Below are 18,801 nucleotides of genomic sequence, written 5' to 3' on the forward strand. Positions count from 1 at the left end.
AAACTTACCAAGACCTCTAAACGTGGGTGGCAGCATGCAGATCCAAGCTCAAAGCATCACCCTTGCTATTCACAGTGTGGCCCACGGACCAGCAGCTGTGTCTTGTGGGAGCTTTTTAGAAATGCAGAATCTCTGCCTGACCCCAGATCTTCTGGATCAAGCCTGCACTTTCACAGGATCCCCTAGTGATCCCAGTGCACACTAAAGTTTGAACAGCACAGATGGCGATTCGCCAGATCGGCTGCACATTGGAATCACTTGAGGGATTTCAAAAATCCTTAGTGCCCAGGCCATACACCCGTAGATCAATTACATCTGCATTTCTGGGGCTGTGACCCAGCCATCAGGATTTTTCAAAATTATGCCTCTGTTGACGCAGGGAGAGCAAGTTAACTCTTGCAGGGAGAACTGGGCTTGCAGGAGCCAGCCAGCTGCCAGCAGCTCTGCAGCTTTAAGAACTGGGGCGGGCGGGCTGCCGAGGAGAGCACGCTGCTGCATGGGCCACGTGAGCTCAGGCTGTGGGAGCGGATGGAGCTGCCATAGTCAGCGCTTAGGGCTGGCCCCAGCTTGTAGACCCGAGTCCTGCAGAACAACCCCCCATGGCGCGGGCGAGCAGAAGAAAGGGGGCCTTTATGCCCTTTTGAGGGAAGCACACATTCTGCAAGGCCGTGGAAACAAAGAGAAGAACTGTTTGTAGCCCTCGTCCAGACGCCCCAAACAAACAGTAAGTCAGAAGGGAACAGAGCACAGCACAGTCCCTCCTTCTGCCCCAGGCGACATCCACGTTGCCCCACCCCACCTAAGAAGCCCAAGGGTATTCTGGGAGCCCACCGCAGGACAATGGCAGGGCAAAACCAGTGAGCAAGGCAGAAAATTCCCTGAAATTCTCCACTGAGGCCCAACTGTTCCTCTCCTTGAAAAATCAAGGCTTGGCTCAAGCCAGATAGCACCTGAGGATGGACAGAACACATCAGGTATTGGCAGTGTTTCTCCTCTGTTCTCTCTCCTGCAAGGCCCCTTCAGTCCTTGTCACTGCCCTTGAGGACTCCCAGGTCACGTGAAGGCAGAGAAAGTAAAACTGAAACTGCCTTTTAGCCACAGGCTTGCTGGGGATGAGGTGACAAAGTTAATCGAGGGGGCAGCTGGGGAAGGGGTTCCGGGCTGCTGCAGGCACACTGGCCAGAGCTTTGTGGATACCTGCAGGGCCCAAAAGTCCCTCCCTGTTTTGAGGAGTGAATGATGGCTGTGAGGTAACAGCCAGGCTGGTCACCCCCGTGTTGGCTGGAGGCAGAATTCTGTAAATCCTCTCCAAGTCTTTCTCCAGGCCACTGGTTAGCTCATCTCAGCCTCCTCTGGGAGCATCAACACCAACATGGCACAGGGGACTGCAGTGGTGTGCTTTGGACCTGTGTACCCACCCAAGGCTAAAGGCAGAGCCAGGTGACTTTGTGGGGGTCTCTTCTGTAGGATTATCTGTACTTCCCCTCTGTCTTCTTTTACTATGGGAGATTGAGAGCTGGCTATAACCCACCTTCCTTCATAAGAACCACACTAAATTGCAAAAATTATCCCAGTGCTGGAGGAGGGCAGCAGGTTGAGATTACGTTGGCAGGAAGAATGTTGGCATTGATTGGCACGCAGGGGAGGAGAGCTGCTTTGTGCTTTAAAGGTAACCGAGTATGAGCTAAAAAGAAGGAAAGGAGAGGCCGGGAGTAGGAAGAAGGAAAGCTGGCTTCACTGGAGGGGTGGAGTGAAGTTGAGGAAGCAGGAAGGGGAAGGAGGTGATGGGTGGGAAGGGCAGGGCAGGGTGGAGTTAACTGAAAGAAGGCTAAACTGTGGCTTGTACATAATTATGAGGAAGCATCTTTTTTTTTCCCCCCTTCATTTTGAGACAGAGTCTCTATGTCGCCCAGGCTGGTGTGCAGTGGTGTGATCTCAGCTCACTGCAACCTCTGTCTCCTGGGTTCAAGCTATTCTCCTGCCTCAGCCTCCCAAGTAGCAGGGACTACAGGCACGTGCCACCAGGTCTGGCTAATTTTTGTAGTTTTAGTAGAGACAGGGTTTTGCCATGTTAGCCAGGCTGATCTCAAGCCATCCACCCAGCCTGGCCTCCCAAAGTGCTGGGATTACAGGCGTGAGCCACCACACCTGGCCAGGAAGCATCTTAAAAGAGTCAGATGTCACTTCCAGCTGAGGGCTGGATCCCAGGAGGCCAACTGGTGGCCCCTGACATGTTTTATTTGTAAGTGTGAGGACTCTTGGAAATTTGGGAAATTGTACGCGTGTGAAAGAATGGGCTCACGTTTCCGCAGGGCAGCTGGCGCTGGAGCTGCTGGTTTGCCAAAGTCCCCACCTCTCCTGCACTCTGAGCTTTGCATTCCTTGACCCACCCCAAAACTTCTGTGCCTGCGCGGTTCCTGTGGGCAATGCAGATTGCTGCTACTCCTGGTTTGATAATAATGATTCTCGTCCAAGTGCACAGGTATAAGCTCTTTCAATTAATTTCAATTAATACCTCCCTTTTTCAGTGGAGCATGACAGATACACAAAACCAACCCTCTCCTTGACAGATTTCTCAGCCTTTCCAGGCGATCTGCCAAGTTGCTAGAGGGTATTTGCATTAAAAAAAAAAAAAGTTTATTTTCTTATTTTGGGTTTAAGGATTTTCCAACCTGCCTTAAGGCAATATTTCATTTATGCCACATGTTACAGCTTTCAAAGCATTTCTTAAACAGACTTGAATTTGTTTTATCCTTCCAGAAGCTCCATGAAGTCTGTAGTTTGGATCTCCTCATGCTGTCTTGGAGGAAACAGAATTGTAGAGAAACTAAATGACTGCCCTTGGTCCTTCAGTAATGTTGAGGTTCACCTTCAGGCACAGCTCTCTGGAAGACCAAGCTGTGTCTTTTTGACTGTGTGGAATTGTAAAAAGTTATGCTTTGAAAAGCATAGTGACTGAAAATATGATCTCAATCCAGAATACTTGTGTTACCAGAAAGGGGCCCCAAGAGTTCTTGGACCTTGTGCAAGAAGAAATTGGGGGCGAGTTCATAGTAAAGTGGAAGTGAAAGCAAGTTTATTAAGAAAGTAAAGGAATAGGCCGGGCGCAGTGGCTCATGTCTGTAATCCCAGCACTTTGGGAGGCCAAGGCAGGCAGATCACAAGGTTAGGAGATCAAGACCATCCTGGCCAACATAGTAAAACCCTGTCTCTACTAAAAATACAAAAATTAGCTGGGTGTGGTGGCATGCACCTGTAATCCCAGCTACTTGGGAGGCTGAGGCAGGAGAATCACTTGAACCTGGGAGGCAGAGGTTGCAGTGAGCCGAAATCGCCCCACTGCACTCCAGCCTGGCGACAGAGTGAGACTCCATCTCAAAAAAAAAAAAAAAAAGAACGGCTTCTCCATAGGTAGAACAGTGGCATGGGTTGCTTGACTGAGTATACTTATAGTTATTTATTGATTATATGCTAAACAAGGGATGGATTACTCATGAGTGTTCCAGGAAAGGGGTGGGCAATTCCTGGAACTGAGGGTTTCTCCCCTCTTTATACAATATAGGGTAATTTCCAGACGTTGCCATGGCATTTGTAAACTGTCCTGGTGTTGGTGGGAGTGTCTTTTGCCTGCTAATGCATTATGGTTAGTGTATAATAAGCAGTGAGGACGACCAGAGGTCACTTTCATTGCTATCTTGGTTTTGGCAGGTTTCTTTACTGCAAAGTGTTTTATCAGCAGGGTCTTTGTGACCTGTATCTTGTGCCTACCTCCTATCTCATCCTGTGACTAGGAATGCCTAAGTTCCTGGGAATGCAGCCCAGTAAATCTCAGCCTTATTTTACCCAGCCCCTATTCAAGATGGAGTGGCTCTGGTTCGAAAGCCTCTGACACTTGGACTTGACTGCTGGTTTGGCCACTCAATACCTATGAATCTTTAGGCAAAGTGCTGAATCTTCCCTCGCTTCCTTTTCTGTAAAATAGGGATAACAGCCCTCATCTAGGGAGTGTTGTATGGATTAAATGACATAGTACATGAAAAGTGTTTAGAACAGTGCCTGGCACAGAGTAAGCTTTTGTTGACCAAAAAAAAAGGGCCAAACTCTGTAAAATATTTGAAGAGACTTATTCTGAGCCAAATATGAGGACCCAGGAGGTCCTGAGAACATGTGCCTACGATGGTTGGGATACAGCTTGGTTTTATGCAGTTTAGGAAGACATAGACATCCATCAATACGTGTGAGGTACACATTGGTTTGGTTGATTCAATCCAGAATTGAGGTGTTCAGGTCATAGGTAGATTCAAAGATTTCCTGATGAGCAATTAGTTAAAAGAGTTAAGCTTTGCTTAAAGTTGAAGTTAGCAGGAAGAAACACTTGGATTTAAGATGAAAGGGGTTGTGGAGGCCAAGGGCCAAGGTTCTTGTTATGTAGATGAAGCTTCCAGGTAGCAGGCTTCAGAGAGAATGGATGGTAAATCTCCCCTTTTTTTTTTTTTTTTTTTTTTGAGATGGAGTCTCACTCTGTCACCCGGGCTGGAGCACGGTGGGATGATCTTGGCTCACTGCACCCTCCACCTCCTGGGATTCAAGCAATTCACCTCCTTCAGCCTCCCAAGTAGCTGGGATTACAGACGCCACCCCCCCGCATCCACGCCTGGCTAATTTTTTGTATTTTTAGATTTTTAGTAGAGACGGGGGTTCACTATGTTGGCCACACTGGTCTCAAACTCCTGACCTCAGGTGATCCACTCGCTTCAGCCTCCTGAAGTATTGGGATTACAGGTAAACCTCTCTTATCAGACCTTAAAAGGTGCCAGACTCCATTACTCTCTTCAGGGTGGGAGGACTTAGAAGGGGAAAGAGCTAGTTATGTTAACAGATTCTTTACAGATGCAGAAAGCAGTTTCAAAATATGGTGAAGAAACATATTTGGGGGTAAGATATTTTGATTTCCTCCTTTATCTGTCATTTGATAGAGTCAGGTTGGAATTTGGTATCTTATGGCTACAAAGAGTCTCTTTTGTCAGACTTAAGATCTCTGTTTCAATGTTAATGCTGGTCAGTTGTATCTAAACTCCCCAGTGGAGGGGGTATAATGAGGCATGTTCAGCCATTCCCCTCCCATCATGGCCTGGACTAGTTTTTCAGGTTTCTTTGGAATGCCCTTGGCTGAAAGGGGGTTCATTCAATTGGTTGAAGGGCTTAGAATTTTACTTTTGGCTTATACTTTCAAGAAATATTCCTATCAGTGGGGACAGGTGCGGTAGCTCATGCCTGTAATCCCAGCACTTTGTGAGGCCAAAGCAGGAGGATTGCTTGAGCTCAGGAGTTCGAAACCAGCCTGGGCAACATAGTGAGACCCTAAAAAGTCTCCCTAAAAAGTTAAAAAAATTTTTTTTCAATTATACTACTACTACTAAAATTATTATTATCTGTACCTTTGGGAGACACTCTGTATTACTTAGGGTACAGGCTAAATTGTAAAAACGATCCCAAAATACATTTGCTCAAAAAGGAGAGAAAATTTTTCCTCTTTCACATAATAGCTAAGAGGTAGATGGTCAGTCCAGGACAGGCAACCAACTCTGTTCCACAGGGTCATTCAGGAACCCAGGTTCCTCCATCTTGTTGCTCCCTTTTCTGCATAGTCAAAACTGACTCAACATCACCTTCACCTTCTGTTCCTGCCTGTAGTGGGAAGAGGGAAGGAATCAGAGGGCAAACAGCTCCCTTCTGAATGATATAACTCAGAGTTGTATATATCCTTTCACTCATATTCCCTGACCCACTCTGTTCCTCTGATCAAACTTCCCAGGCTTTTCTACCTTGATCTGACCTTTGGTACCACTGTGCTCCCATACCTGAAGACTCTTTCTCACTGCAGTGCTACTCTTTCTAGGTTCCCATCCTACTTTGCTGGACATTTTTTTCCATTTATTTCAAGAGACCTCCTGTTCCACTCACTCCCTAAATATCCTCTGGGTCTTCGTGTTCCACCCACGGCCCTTCTTGCCTTCTGCCCTCTCCCTCTCCTGTGAGGGTGTTGCCAAAAGGAGATTAACGTTTGAGTCAGTGAACTGAGAGAGGCAGACCTGCCCTCAATCTGGGTGGGTACCATCTAATCAGCCGCTGGCTCATCTAGGATAAAAGCAGGCAGAGGTACATGGAAGGACTAGACTGGCTGAGTCTTTTGGTCTTCATCTTTCTCCTGTGCTGGATGCTTCCTGCCCTCAAACATCCGACTCCAAGTTCTTCAGCTTTGGACTCTTGGACTTACACCAGTGGTTTGCCAGGGGCTCTCGGCCTGACACTGAAGGCTGCACTGTTGGCTTCCCTACTTTTGAGGTTTTGGGACTTGGACTGGCTTCCCTGCTCCTCGGCTTGCAGATGGCCTATTGTGAGACTTCATCTTGTGATGGTGTGAGTCAATACTCCTTAATAAACTCCCCTTCATGTATTAGTCCTGTCCCATCTAGAGAACCCTGACTAATACACTTAGTGTCCTCAGCCACGCGGAAGCTGATGACTTGCAGCTCTCCCTCCTCCAGGCAGGTGTCCCTCCTGACTTCTGGTGCTGAATGTCCACCCTGTCATGGACCTCTGCCTGGGGCTGTCTCACAGGCTCCTCCTACTTAGCATTCTAAAACCAAATTCCTCATCAGTCTCTTCTTGTATTTATTTTCATAAATGTCACAGTTAGCTGGTTGTCCATCCCTGGAAAAAGAAATCTGATAATAATAATTATTATTATTTGTTGAGATGAAGTTTCACTCTTGTCACCTAGGCTGGAGTGCAATGGCGCCATCTCAGCTCACTGCAGCCTGCAACCTCCGCCTCCTGGGTCCAAGCCATTCTCCTGCCTCAGCCTCCTGAGTAGCAGGGATTACAGGCACCCACCACTACGCCTGGCTAATTTTCATATTTTTAGTAGAGACAGCATTTCACCATGTTGGCCAGGCTGGTCTTGAACTCTGTCCTTAGGTGATCCACCTGCCTCAGCCTCCCAAAGTGCTGGGATTACAGGCATGATCCACCCCGCCCGGCCCTGATAATTATTTGTGATTCCTTTCTTTTGTTGCACGTTTTGCATACATTCAATCCGGTATCAGGTTCTGGCGAGTCTCCTTCTTCCAGTTCCTCAAATTAGCCCTTCCTCTCATTCTCTCACTTTGGGGAACACCTTGATAGCTTCTCCAACAGCTACGACAAAGGGTCCCTGAGGGATGTTCTTCACATTCATCTTCCACCGAGTGCTGCCTGCTCAGGGGATCCTCCCACCCTTAGTGCTCCTGGGGCTCTTAGATGAAGCTCATACTGCTTCAGTTTATTCATATGCTCCTTCCCAAGCATCTCTTTGTCTATCTTCCCAGCCCCTCTGCCTCTTCCCCAGGTGTGCCAACCACTCACACTTTCACCTACAGAGACTTCTTCAACCTTTCTCCTAGTGCTGATTTCCAGTTGTTTGTCAAAGCTCATGCAATGCCTCCCAGACCATAGCTGCCTGAGGCTGTCAACACAGTTTTCCTTGCCTCTTCCTCATTAGCAGCTCCAGTGCTTAAGCACATTGCTGGATACACAGAAGGTGCTCTCTGAATGGCAAAAGAATGAACTGGGCCGGGCGCGGTGGCTCAAGCCTGTAATCCCAGCACTTTGGGAGGCCGAGACGGGTGGATCACGAGGTCAGGAGATCGAGACCATCCTGGCTAACACGGTGAAACCCCGTCTCTACTAAAAAATACAAAAAACTAGCCGGGCGAGGTGGCGGGCGCCTGTAGTCTCAGCTACTCGGGAGGCTGAGGCAGGAGAATGGCGTAAACCCGGGAGGCGGAGCTTGCAGTGAGCTGAGATCCGGCCACAGCACTCCAGCCTGGGCGACAGAGCGAGACTCCGTCTCAAAAAAAAAAAAAAAAAAAAAAAAAGAATGAACTGTATGGCTCTTTCCATGGCCTACTCCACCATCCAGTCTTGCCACTTGCTCTGTACCCAAGCTTCCTAGAAGACCCTCCTCTCCTGTGGGGATGTCTGTAACTCTTTCTTCAAGAAATAATATTTTTGGCTGGGTGCAGTGGCTCACGCCTGTAATCTCAGCATGTTGGGAGGCCAAGGTGGGTGGATCACCTGAGATCAGGAGTTCGAGACCAGCCTGGCCAACATGGCGAAACCCCATCTCTACTAAAAATACAAAAATTAGCCAGACATGGTGGCGATCGCACCACTGCACTCCAGCCTGGGTGACAGAGTGAGACTCCATCTCAAAGATAATAACAATAATAGTAATTTCAAGAACAAACTCAACTAATGTCTTCGGTGAAGCTTTCTCCTACTTCCCCAGCCAGATTTTCATTATTTATTTATTCGTCAAGTATTTTTTAAATGCCTGTAGTGTGTCAGGCACTGTTCAGTATACTGGGGATAGAGGAGGGGGAAAAAAATGACAAAAACCCCTACCCTTAAGAGGTTTGCAGTATAGCGTGGGGAATTAGAAATAAGCATCTGTCTCTTCTCTGGTCTTTAAGCGCCTCACAGGCACAGGCCATGTCTGCTCATCTGTTTATTCCCATCATCTAACAGAGTGCTCAAGACATTTGCTTGATGAATGCGTTTTGAGCACTGGGAGATGATCACAGAAGAGCTAAGAAGTGATAACAGTTGTATTTAGTGGAGAACGGTATTCACACTTTGTTGTCTAGATTGCCTTGAAATCAGGCTTTGTATTATATCTTTTGGGTTTTTTTTTAATTTCTTAGAAAAACTGTTAACCTATTTAGAGTAATTTTATTAAGGAGTCTTTTTTTCTTCTTCTTTTTTTTTTTGAGACAGGGTCTCACCCTGTGCTCCAGACTGGAGTGCAGTGGTTCAACAACCACAGCTCACTGCAGCCTTGACCTCCTGGGCTCCCACCTCAGCCTCCTGAGTAGCTGGCAACACAGATACGTGCCACCCTTCCCAGCTAATTTTTTATTTTTTGTAGAGATGGGGTTCCACTGTGTTGCACAGGCTGGTCTCAAACTTCTGGGCTCAGGCAGTCCTCCCGCCTTGGCCTCCCAAAGTGTTGGGATTACAGGCATGAGCCATGAACCTTTAAAAGAGAAAAAGAAAGATTTTTTTCTTTTAAATTAAAAAGTATGACATTGCAACTGGGTGCGGTGGCTCACGCCTGTAATCCCAGCACTTTGGGAGGCCGAGGCGGGCGGATCGCAAGGTCAGGAGATTGAGACCATCCTGTGAATGGTGAAACCCCATCTCTACTAAAACTACAAGAAATTAGTTGGGCGTGGTGGCGGGCACCTGTAGTCCCAGCTACTCAGGAGGATGAGCCGGGAGAATGGCGTGAACCCAGGAGGCGGAGCTTATAGTGAGCCGAGATTGCACCACTGCACTCCAGCCTGGGCGACAGAGAGAGACTCCGTCTCAAAAAAAAAAAAAAAAGTATGACATTGCATAACACTGTGAGTGTATTTAATGTTACTGAATTGTACACTTTAAAATGATTAAGATGGTCAATGTTATGTGTATTTTAACTATAATAAGAGAAAAAAAGTTCTTTTTTTCTTTTTTTTTTTTCTTTTTTTGTTTGAGATGGAGTCTCACGCTGTTGCCCAGGCTGGAGTGCAGTGGCTCGATCTTGGCTTACTGCAACCTCTGCCTCCCGGGTTCAAGCAATTCTCCTGCCTCAGCCTCCCGAGTAGGAGTAGCAGGGACTATAGGCGCCTGCTACCACGTCCAGCTAATTTTTGTATTTTTTTTTTTTAGACGGAGTCTCGCTGTGTCGCCCAGGCTGGAGTGCAGTGGCCGGATCTCAGCTCACTGCAAGCTCCGCCTCCCGGGTTCACGCCATTCTCCTGCCTCAGCCTCCCGAGTAGCTGGGACTACAGACGCCCGCCACCATGTCCAGCTAGTTTTTTGTATTTTTTTAGTAGAGACGGGGTTTCACCGTGTTAGCCAGGATGGTCTCGATCTCTCGACCTCGTGATCTGCCCATCTCGGCCTCCCAAAGTGCTGGGATTATAGGCTTGAGCCACCGCACCCGGCCAATTTTTGTGTTTTTAGTAGAGACAAAGTTTCACTATATTGGCCAGGCTGGTCTCGAACTCCTGACCTTGTGATCTGCCCGCCTCGGCCTCCCAAAATCCTGGAATTACAGGTGTGAGTCACCACACTTGGTTAGTTCTTTCTTTTCTTAAGGCTGCATTTTGTTCAACAAGGAGGCACTCACTATGTACCCAGCACTACTCTGGGTTTGTGGGCTATAAAGACAGATAAGACACAGTCCCTGTCTTTGGAGGACTTGGGCTTAGCAGGAGACAGGCACCTGAGCCACAGAGACAATCAAGAGTTGCTCCCTGTGCTCGGGGAGAACTCTGTTCGGCCCACACCACCTTAGTTACTAGTGATGGCCACCAGACTTGAAGCATCATGAGTACCTGGATCATCACAGAGGAATCAATCCGTCTTTATAGGGCTAACTTGGGTGTTTCTAAAAATACCAAGTAACAAACACACAACAGAACATTTATAAGAGCAGGATTCCAAGGTATCAGTTTGACAGTAAACGGAGGGGCCCAGCCAAGCATATTCCCATGCTGCAAAGCCACTTGATATTAGCGCACATCTTGAAGCAATAAACACTGCCCTGGCAGACCCTGGCAAATGGACTTGTGAATATTTAGAAATGGGGCACCCTTGTTTGGGAAAACTGTCATATTGATGGTAGTTTGGGAGAAATGAGGTAGAGACAGTTAAAAAAAAAAAAAAAAAAAGAAGAACGAGGCCAGGCGCGGTGGCTCACGCCTGTAATCTCAGCACTTTGGGAGGCCTAGGCGGGTGGATCACGAGGTCAGGAGATCGAGACCATCCTGGCTAACATGGTGAAACCCCATCTCTACTAAAAAATACAAAAAATTAGCCGGGCATGGTGGCGGTCGCCTGTAGTCCCAGCTACTTGGGAGGCTGAGGCAGGAGAATGGCGTGAACCTGGGAGGCGGAGCTTGCAGTGAGCCGAGATCGTACCACTGCACTCCAGCCTGGGCGGCAGAGCAAGACTCCGTCTCAAAAAAAAAAAAAAAAAAGGAATGAAAGAATGAACTGTATGCTTTCAGAAACGTTAAACTCTCTCACTCACGGAGCCTAATGCATCAAGTTTAGGTCCATTGTAACAGTACTTCAGGTTATTTCTGATTATTTTTTTCAAGACAGGGTCTCACTTTGTCCCTCAGGCTGGAGTGCAGTGACACAGTCATGGCTCACTGCAGCCTTAACCCCTTGGGTTTAGATGGTCCTCTGACCTCAGCCTCCTGGGTAGCTGGGACTACAGGTGTGCACCGCCAGAGCCAGCTGATTTTTTGTAGAGACAGGGTTTCGCCATGTTGCTAGGCTAGCCTTGAACTTCCGGGCTTAAACAGTTCGCCTGCCTTGGCCTGCCAAAGTACTGGGATTACATGCATGAACCACTGCACCCAGCCTGTTTTTTTGATTTTTTAAAGGAGCATCATTTGGCTTTAATAGTCAGACTTTTTTCTTTTCTTTTTCTTTCTTTTTTTTTTTTTTTTTTGAGATGGAGTCTCACTCTGTCACCCAGGCTGGAGTGCAGTGGCACAATCTCAGCTCACTGTAACCTCTGCCTCCCGGGTTCAAGCAATTTTCCTACCTCAGCCTCCTGAGTAGCTGGGACTATAGGCACACGCCATCATGCCCAGCTAATTTTTGTATTTTTAGTAGAGACGGGTTTCATCATGTTGGCCAGGATGATCTCGGTCTCCTGACCTCGTAATCCACCCACCTCAGCCTCCCAAAGTGCTGGGATTACAGGTGTGAGCCACCTTGCCCGGCCAGTAGTCAGACTTTTAAAAGCAGCAAACCCAGCCAACTGGAAGTGAAGCTCACTAATTTGCTGTCAAGGAGCTGAGCAAATGGAAGCACCAACCTCCCTCCTCCTGAGGCCTCCTCTTCTCTCTGGGGTTTCCACATTTATTGCATTACTGCATTTGGTTTGTGGGGTTGACAGTTCCGCAGGACTTCAGGCTGGAGGTAGGAAATGGGTCCACTGTGGGCATAGCTGCTTGTTAATTCATGGCAGATTAGGCTTTCTGTGAATGGCATGGCTTTTTTCAACCACGAGTTCTCTGAGGCCTGAAGAAAGTGCTGGTGGAAGGCCATGTTGCCCGGGCCAAAGAAAGTGTCCTGTTACACAGGAGTTGGTTGTAACTCAGTCTGATTCTGTGGTTAATCAGAAGCAAATCAGCCTGTTTTATGGAAGCCTTGGTTGTTTGTTCTGATGAGATTTTTATCTGCTGTACTTGAGACATATGTAAAAAGTAAAGTAGAGGTTCCTCTTCAAAGACTTTGCTTCCCATCTAATTAGGAATAAATAGTAACTTCTCTTAGAAGCAAAATTTATTCAAAGACCTGTGCTAACATTCTTAAATATCTGCTATCCGTAGTAAAGAAATCAATGTACTTTAATGTTCTTAGCTCCCACAATTTAGCCTAAATATTTGCCCTGGCATGCTTATACTGGTCCAAGCAAGCATTAGGTCATAGCCTGTTCCTCTTCCTTATTTGAAGGTGTTTTTACCTTTCTCAACATTCCGCAAGTTACTTCCTCCTTCCTTTTTTCTCCTCTGCCTTTGCCTCTTTTAAAAGGTTCTAAGTTGCCAGCCAGTCGGGACAAATACAGAATGTGAAGTCCAGCCAATGAAAACTGGACACAGCAGTAGGGTGGATGCATCAGGTTATAAATGACCCTGTCTCCTTTGTTCGATATACTCAAGGGGCAAAACTGCTGGCGAGTGTACCCTTTCTGCAGAAAGTATAAAAATGGCCTTGCTGAGGAAATTAAATTTATGTTCAAGTACTATTTCTTTACAGCACTGGGAACAAGCCTGTCAAACACATACTGGCTGCAGAATCTGCCCTCTGAAATGGCTGTGATCCTGTCTCAAATTGATTTGAGCAGAAAAGGGGAAGTGACTGGCAGAAAAGCCCAGAGGTAGATCTGTATTTAGGTACAGTTGTTTGTCCAGAGATAGATCTGTGTTTAGGTAAGGTAGTTTGTCCAGAGATAGATCTGTGTTTAGATAGGGTTGCTTGTAGGGCCAGAGATGACAGCATCAAGCCCTGCCTCTTTTTACTCTTGGCTCTCTGCTTTCTTCTCTGTTGGCTTCCTTCTGGAGCCACCTCTCTCTGTGGGGTGACAAATGACCACTGGCAACCTAGGCTCACATTGTACCTGTGTCTAGCAATTTCAGAGGTAAGAAATAACTTCTTTCCCAACATCTATACAAATTCAAAGAGTAAGGCTGGGCACAGTGGTTCACGCCTGTAATCCCAGCACTTTGGGAGACCAAGAAAGGAGGATCACCTGAGGTCAGGAGTTCGAGATCAGCCTGGCCAACATGGTGAAATTCTGTCTCTACTAAAAATACAAAAGTTAGCTGAGCCTGGGCTACTCAGGAGGCTGAGTCGGGAGAATTGCTTGAATCCAGGAGGTGGAGGCTGCAGTGAGCCAAGATCTTGCCACTGCACTTTAGCCTGGGTGACAGAGCGAGACGCAGTCTCAAAAAAACAAACAACAAAAACAAACAAATTCAAAGGATAACTCTGGTTGGCTAGCTGGGGTCATGTGACCATCCGCAACCCTAACATTGTGCTAAGGAGGATGGGCTATTTTGATTGTCACCTAGGTCTGAGATAATGACTCTGTTCACTATCAGACAGCCACACTGGGTAGTAGGGGACCCTTTTCCAATTTGCTGGGCAGGTAATTGTTTCTTAGGGCTGCCACAACGAATCCCAACTTACTTGGTAGCTAAAAACAACAGACATCTCCTATCTCACAGCTCTGGGGGGTAGGAGTTCTACGTCAGTGTATTAGGGGTACTATATTCCCTCTGATGCCTTGAAGGAATGATCCTTTCTTGCCTCTTTCAGCTTCTGTGGCCCCAGGAAATCCTTGGAGTTCCTTGGCCTGTAGCTGCGTCACTCCAATCTCTGCCTCCATCTTCACAGGATGGCCCCTTCTGCGTTTCTCCTGTCATGTCTGTGCCTTCTTTTCTTATAATTACACGTGTTGGGGTGTGCTCAGAGCAGGGGGCGCGAAGAATGCCTCCTCTGTTTACAACACACCCAACAGTAATCTGGGGTCATTGTGATAAGGGACACAGAGCTTGTGACCTCCCTACAAACAAATGCCCTACACATGAAAAAAAAAAAAAAAAAAAGAACATGTGTCAGGCCCGGTGTGATGGCTCAGGCCTGTAATCCCAGCACTTTGGGAGGCCAAGGCGGGAGAATTGCTTGAGCCCAGGAGTTTGAGACAAGCCTGGGTAATATAGCAAGACCCCATCTCGACCACACACAAAAAGTGTGTTACTGGTTTTAGGGTCCACTCAATTAATCCATAATAATCTCATCTCAAGATCTTTCACTTAATTGCATCTGCAAAGACCGGTTTTCCAAATAAAGTCATATTCACAGGTATAGGGTGAGGGTTAGGCCTTGGACTTAGATTTTTGGGGGCCACAATTCCACCCCCCGTAGGGCAGAAATAAATAGATAGCCACTGCACTCCACCCCTTGACTGCCTGGCATCCACCCATGGCCTTTTCCACATAAACAATTCCAGAAATGCACCACCCCAGTGTGGTACTGGCTGCCCACATCCAAGCAAAGCTGGCTGATGTACATTCTTCTCAGTCAGGCCTTGATGCTACTCTTTTTTTTTTTATGAGATAGAGTTTCCCTCTGCCACCCAGGCTGAAGTGCAGTGGCACAAGTATGGCTCACTATAGGCTCAACCTCCCAATCTCAAGCCATCCTCCCACCTCAGCCTCCTGAGTAGCTAGGACCACAGGCATGTGCCGCCATACCTGGCTAATTTTTAAATATTTTGTAGAGACAGGATCTTGCTGTGTTGCCCAGGCTGGTATTGAACTCCTGGCCTCAAGCAATCCTCCTGCCTCAGCCTTCCAATGTGCTGGGATTACAGGCATGAGCCACCATGCCAGGACCTTAGTCTATTTACTGATAACTCTGTAAACTGCCAACTGGAGCTAGAAACTCAGTCAAGTCATACTCTAGAATCTGGACCTTGTCCCGCCTACACCTGCCGCCTCTACACCCCGTTCTCCTGGAGCCTTCCTTCAGACTGCAGCCTTCTGGCCTCCGCCCCAACACGCTGGGCCGGGGCCAGAGGGATGAGGCCTGGGCTCTCTGGCCCCTTGCCTTCAGGCTGTTTGTGGTTTGGCCAGGCAGGCGACGCAGGGCAGAAGCGGCTGGCAGGGAGCCAGGGGAACTGCTTCTTCGAGTTTCTGTCCCCTCTCACACTGTGTCCTCCTTCTCTCAGCCTTCACCTGTGCTCTTAGCCTGGGGCAGGGAAGCTGACTTTTGCAATCCTGAAATACGATTTTCTGGTTCTCAGCTCAGTTGAATTGCTTGCCCCAGGCGGAAAGAGAAACTCATGGCTTGCTTTTCTCCTTCCTTGCTTTCAGAAAGGTGAACTGGGACTAAAGTGCATCTTTTTCTCACAGAACTTACTGAAGGCTGAAGAAGGGGCAGCACACCCCAGGCACCTGCCTTTTTTTTTTTTTTTTTTTTTTTTTTTTAACAAGTCCTACCAATTTCCAGCCTCATTGAGCATGTGGTCTGACTCACTGGGCTCAACAGAAGAGGCTTTGGCTACCTTGCACCACTTGATAGGTGTTGCTCACCCCCGAGTCAGGAAGGGGGACCCTATCTTACACCCACCTCAACCCAGCAAATTCCAGATATTAGGGTCTGTCATTTGCAAAACCCTGCTCCCGGTACAGAATTCTGAGTTACTTAGGACACTTGATTGCAGTTGATGTTAAGAAAGATCCAGGCCAGGTGCGGTGGCTCACACCTATATTCCTAGCACTTTGGGAGGCTGAGACAGGTGAACTGCTTGAGCTGAGGAGTTCGAGACCAGCCTGGGCAACATGGAGAAACCCCATCTCTACAAAAAAAAACAAAAAACAAAAAAAATATTAGCCAGGCATGGGGGTGGTGGCATGTGCCTGTAGCCTTAGCTACTGGAGAGGCTGAAGTGGGAGGATCACTTGAGTGCAGGCACGGAGGTTGCAGTGAGCTGTTATCACGCCACTGCACTCCCACCTGTGTGACAGAGCGAGACTCTGTCTCAAACCAAAAAAATAGAATAAAAAATGAAAGAAAGATCCAGAAAGGGGATTGTATTAGGCTATATAACTGGGAAGCAGGAAAGGTTGGATCCAGATACCTAAATGACAGGATAAGGACTTTGTCTGTTTCTTACCCACCTTTGTCCCCTGTGACTCTCCGGCCCTTTTTCTGCTTTCCTTTCTACTGGTTTTAATGGGTTTTCAGGCCGATTTTCATGGAGCTCTAGGCTTACAATGCATTTATGTCTAGCAATCCACTTAGATTCTGAGTTGTTCCAACAGAAGACACAGGGAGGGATCTGACTGGGCTCTCTTGGGACCTCTGCTCACCCCCTGTATTAAGTAACCACCGAGGCTAGATGAGTGTAAATACCCTGGTTAGTCTGCTGAGTCACATGGTTCTATTGATGGGACAGGTAAGGCCACATGATTGGCAGCCCTTCTGGGTTGGGGGAAAGACAGTTTCTGAAAGAAAAAAAAAATGCTAGGGAGACAAAATCAAATGTTGAGGGGCTGGGCTCTCAGCACATTCTTGGTTTGCATTCTCCAGTGGGTCAGAAGCCTGACAATCCGCCCAGCCTCTGCCTTGAGCCTCAGGGGACCCAGTTCTATTCCTGCATCCTTAGCCATCATCTACACACTTTTTATCTTTTAAGTTTTTAAAAATTGTGAAATCTACATACATATAAGCCATATGTTCAACTTAAAGAATAGTAAACAACTGTGTCCCTACGATCCAAGTTAAGAAATAGATCAGAGTCAGTTTCTTGGAAGCTTCTATATGTGCTTCTCCCCAGTCATGTGCTCTCCTGTCTCTACCTGAGGAAAATTACAGACTTCGTGCTTTTCTTTATAGTTTTCCTATATACACACACCCTTAAGTCTCTTAAGTACTATATGGTTTGGTTTTGCAAAGCCCAGAAGCCTATTTTAATGCTGTATATAAGAATATGCTAGCTGGGTATGGTGACTCACACCTGTAATCCCAGCACTTTGAGAGGCTGTGGCAGGAGGGTTGCTAAAGCCTAGGAGTTCAAGACCAGCCTGGGCAATATAGGGAGACCCCTTTACTACAAAATAAAAAATTTAAAAAAAAAAAGAATATGCTGTATTTCTGTGACTTTTATTCAACAAGATGTTTTTTGTTTTTTGAGACGGAGTTTCGCTCTTGTTGCCCAGGCTGGAGTGCAATGATGCGATCTCGGCTCACCCCAACCTCCACTTCCCGGGTTCAAGTGATTCTTCTGCCTCAGCCTCCCGAGTAGGTGATCCACCCGCCTTGGCCTCCCAAAGTGCTGGGATTATAGGCATAAACCACCATGCCCGGCCTCAACATAATGTTTTGGAACTTCATTTGTGTTGATGGAGGTAGCTGTAGTTTATTTTTCACCACTGTAGAGTATTATGTTGTATGATTTTCCCACATTGCATGTACTCTTTAGAGTGTATAACTAAGAATGGAATTGCAAGGCTTAAAGGTGTTTCCATGCTATGGGATAATGCTATTTTTTTTCCCTAAAGTGGTTTATAACAATCAACCCTTGCACAACAAGTCAGTGATAGTGTTTCGGTTGACCTCATTCTTGTCAATTTTAATTTTTGTCAACACCACGAGTGTGGCCTTGTCTCATTATAGTTATAATTTGCATGTATTTAATTACTATTGAAGTGAAGAATCTTTTCTTTTTTTTTTTTTTTTTTTTTTTTTTGAGATGGAGTCTCGCTCTGTTGCCAGGCTGGAGTGCAGTGGCGCAATCTCAGCTCACTGCAACCTCCACCTCCCAGGTTCAAGCCATTCTCCTGCCTCGGCCTCCCGAGTAGCTGGGACTATAGGCGTGTACCACCATGCCCAGCTAATTTTTGTATTTTTAGTAGAGACGGGGTTTCACCATGTGGGCCAGGATGGTCTCGATCTCTTGACCTTGTGATCCGCCCGCCTTGGCCTCCCAAAGTGCTGGGATTACAGGCATGAGCAACCACACCTGGCCAATAATTTTTTCTTCTTTATTTATTTTTATTTGAGACAGGGTCTCATTCTGTCACCCAGGCTGGAGTGCAATGGTACGGTCACAGCTCACACAGCCTCAACCTCCTGCATTCTGGTGATCTTACCACCTCAGCCTCCCAAGTAGCTGGGACCACAGATGTGCACCACCACGCCCAGCTAACAGAGGAGAATCTTTTCGTATTTATAAACCAACTGTTTTTTCTGTACTGTAAATGCCTGTTTATAGCTTTCCCCCCTTTTTTTTAATGAATGGGTGGTCTTTTTCTTATTGATTAATAAGAGTTCTTTATATATTCTGGATGATAATTATTCCATATCAGTTTTATGTTTTTTTCTTTTTGTGACAGGGTCTCACTTTGTTGCTCAGGCTGGAGTGCAGGGGCAAGAACATGGCTCACTGCAGCCTCAACCTCCCCGGCTCAAGCAAGCCTCCTGCCTCAGCCTCCCAAGTAACTGGTATTACAGCCACATACCACCACGCCCGGCCAAGTTTGGTATTTTTAGGAGAGATAAGGTTTTACCATGTTGGCCAGGCTGGTCTAGAACTCCTGGCCTCAAGTGATCTTCCTGTCTTGGCCTTCCAAAATGCTAGGATTATAGACATGGAATATCATGCCCGTCCCAGTGTTATATGTT

At 47.0% G+C, this 18,801-nt stretch overlaps 1 protein-coding gene and 1 non-coding gene across 12 annotated transcripts in view; both read left to right on the plus strand.

Moving 5' to 3' along the window:
- DGLUCY (D-glutamate cyclase) overlaps positions 1 to 18,801 on the plus strand; it is a 166,463-nt gene that overhangs the window by 53,411 nt on the left and 94,251 nt on the right. For 3 of the 11 annotated variants that reach the window (XM_025391187.1, XM_025391191.1, XM_025391190.1), the window contains exon 1: positions 454 to 974. The exons of 3 other annotated variants lie outside the window; for them this stretch is intronic. The gene's annotated coding sequence lies outside the window, so the exon portion shown is untranslated. Of the gene's footprint in view, positions 1 to 453; positions 1,670 to 18,801 lie in introns of those variants that run through there. 5 more of the 11 variants (XM_025391196.1, XM_025391197.1, XM_025391186.1 and 2 more) reach the window with 3 other exon arrangements.
- LOC112629606 lies at positions 14,071 to 14,199 on the plus strand. Its single transcript, XR_003120696.1, has one exon. It is a non-coding gene; the product is annotated as a small nucleolar RNA SNORA11 (small nucleolar RNA).

Source organism: Theropithecus gelada, chromosome 7b, assembly GCF_003255815.1.
Source record: "Theropithecus gelada isolate Dixy chromosome 7b, Tgel_1.0, whole genome shotgun sequence".
NCBI classification, from domain to species: Eukaryota; Metazoa; Chordata; class Mammalia; order Primates; family Cercopithecidae; genus Theropithecus; species Theropithecus gelada.